At 43.6% G+C, this 3,042-nt stretch overlaps 1 pseudogene; it reads right to left on the reverse strand.

The window, feature by feature from the left end:
- Window positions 1-958: 958 nt before the first annotated feature.
- LOC120931308 lies at window positions 959-2,677 on the reverse strand (annotated as a pseudogene).
- Window positions 2,678-3,042: the final 365 nt, after the last annotated feature.

The following is a 3,042-nucleotide window of genomic DNA, read 5'->3' on the forward strand; positions in this document are numbered from 1 at the left end:
GAACTGGATTTGAACCCCTGAGCTAATCTACAGAATGCATACTGTTTTCCCTGAAACGTAAAGGCTAGCTTGTATTGGCTATCCTCATGTACGGGAATGGAAAAATAGTCATTTGATATGTCAATTGATGAATACACTTTTGCGGAAGGTTTCAGTGCTGTCATCATGTCTGGCATCTTGGCAGCTACATTTGTAATAGACGGGGTGCATCTTTTTAGCGCACGGAAATCCATAGTGGGCCTCCACCCCCCCCCCCTCTTCTTTACTGGCCAGAGGGCTGAATTGGTTTTAGATTGGCATTCTTTAATTACATTTTGTGCCAACAAATTCCTCACTGTACTCTCTATGTATGGGATGGATTCGGGTGGAATTTTGTACTGACGCTGAGGTGGCGGATCAGGGCCCTCAATTTTAACAATCATGTTTGAAACTTTACCACACTGCGCTTTAGACGTTGCCCACACTTCATTATGTTGCCACAAGATTTTAGCCAATATTTGGTCCTCTGTTTTCAGTATTGCCTGTGGGTCAAGGATTTCATCTGTTTTAACTGATGCAACCTCCCAGCTGTCCATGACCATGTGCACCTTGCCTTTGTATCTAGACCCTTTCCACAATACCCAGTTACATAGATCTAGAATTAGTCCATGTGCCCCCATGACATCCAAGCCCAAAATAGTGCCCTCATGCGTTGGGGAAAGAAACAAACTGTTCCACACAACCTCTGTATTTCTATGGATATCGGTATTGATTGCTCAGAAGGTACTAGTTGTCCTCCGAATCCTCTAAGGAAGATTTGTTTCCCATCAGGATCTTTTTGAAGTCTGATATTAGTTAGACTTACAGCAGCTCCACTATCTAGTAATATATTTGTGCAATGGCCCCCTATCGCCACTTGGATACGTGGTCTGCCGCTTTTGTCCCTGTCCAGATTACATACTAGGGACAATACCGGGGCCTGACATCCCTATGGTTTAAAATAAGGATTGATTGGGGGGGGGTTTATATTCCTCCTGGTTTATTTTAGCTTGCACTATCCTCTCTAACTCCCTTAAAAGAGGACCATATAATGTAGCATCAGGTGCCTTGTTCGGCTCTGTTGCCACCTTATCCGATTCAGGTTTTTGCTGTTCCTTTTTATGCCAAAGCCTCTTCTCATCTGTGTTCCTCCTAGGCAATTGACAGTCCTTCATTATATGGCCTGTATTCCCACATCTGTAACACCTGCCTGCAAACCTCACTCTACCTTTCGCTTTTAACTACTTCGTGCAACTTTTTTGTGGGGCCTATTGTCTTGATCTGTCTCCCGAACCCAGTCCCTTAATATGTTTATAAAGGTCTGGTATGAGGTGGCATTCCTCAGTGCAATTCTGGTATGGTAATCAATACACGTGCACTTATTAGCCATAGAACACAGAAAACTACTGTCATCGTGAGACATATCAGGACAATTGTAGGTGGCCTTATAAATGGTGAAGTATTCACTGCAAAAGAGTATTGGATCAATTCCCCTCCTAAATTTAGTATTTTCTAGGGCATCTGAACCCCTAGTATCCCTCCCTCCCATTATGCGCTGCATTTCCTTCATTCTATCTGCCGAGTTCCCCCAATTCGAGTTTAAGTCGGGAGTGAGACCTCTATGATTCCTGACTGGTGGTTGTAGTTTTTCACACAGTTGCAATGGAAGCCATGCGCGGAGGAGTGCGCATGCATCCCTATTGTTTAAAATGTATTGTGTCACTACAGCTTCCAGCCTGTTTGAGAGACTAATGGGTGAAGCACTCGTGTCAAATTTTCCCAAAATCTGGCACAGATTTGTGCGATCTTGTATGGAGAGTGTCGTGGATTGGGTGCCACCCTCCCTCTTTATAATCGCTGATCCTGGCCAAGTCCTATCTGACGCAGGAGTATAGAGAGAAGAACTGTGGCCTGGGGGCTCTTCAGGACTGTCAGCTGACCATACTGGTTGCTGTTCTATCAGCATCCCTTCCCCCCTCTCCTGTGTCACACTAGACTGTGTATCCTTGTTAGCACAACAATGGCTGTGCACTTTCTCCATTGCCTGCGCTTTCAAAGATAGAATGGCCTGATCTTTGTGGGCTAGCTGAGTTTTACACTCCTGTAACTTTCTCGTAAGCATTTCTATCTCAGATTCATTCACAGCCTCTTTCTTTTCTAAAGATGCGATACATTGTTCCCTCAACATACATGTTTCCTTCCATTCATCCACGCCTTGCTCAACAAGCTATTCTCAGTCAACAATTGTTCAAATTCATCCCTCATTCCATCACATTCACACACATTCATGTCAGCATTCGTAGCTACCACTGAAACATTTTTACTCATGTTTTCAATACTTTCTAATAATTCAGTTCTATCTTTACACCATTCTAATTCTGTCTGTTCTGAAATCTCTCATCTTTAATAGCATGCATACCAAATTGGCCACCCTCTTTTTATTGCCTTCTTTGGAAGACTTTTTAGATTTGAGGGCATCATTATGAGTATTGCATTGCTTTAATAGATCATTGAATTGGTGTACTAACGCATTCTTTTGTGTATTACTAAAATGGACACAAGCATTTTCTTCAGTAAACTGTTCAAGAATATCCATTTTATGTTGACTGCAACTAGCTTCACTGAAAACCTGTTTGACCAGTTGCTTAGACCAGCCTTTCTCAACCAGTGTGCCGCGGCACACTGGTGTGCCGTCAGAGGTTTTCAGGTGTGCCGCGGGGGTCAGTGGAGAGAAGGCTGTCAGATGAGCTCTCCTGCCGAACTGTGAGAAGCTCTGTCGGCTTCAAAAATGAAAGTGAAGTGCAGAGGAGTGTGCTGTGCTCTCTGCTTCCCCCTAGAGTGCAGTACCCGGCTAAAGAGAAATCTGAAAAGGTACTGAGCTAGAAACTACATTATTTTTTTTTAAAATGGCTTTATATATTTGTCTGTGTGTGTGTGCACATGTGACTGTCTCTGTGTGTGTGCGTGTGTGTGTGTGTGTGTGTGTGTGCACATGTGACTGTCTGTCTGTCTGTGTGTGTGTGT

Source organism: Rana temporaria, chromosome 3, assembly GCF_905171775.1.
Source record: "Rana temporaria chromosome 3, aRanTem1.1, whole genome shotgun sequence".
Lineage (NCBI taxonomy): Eukaryota > Metazoa > Chordata > Amphibia > Anura > Ranidae > Rana > Rana temporaria.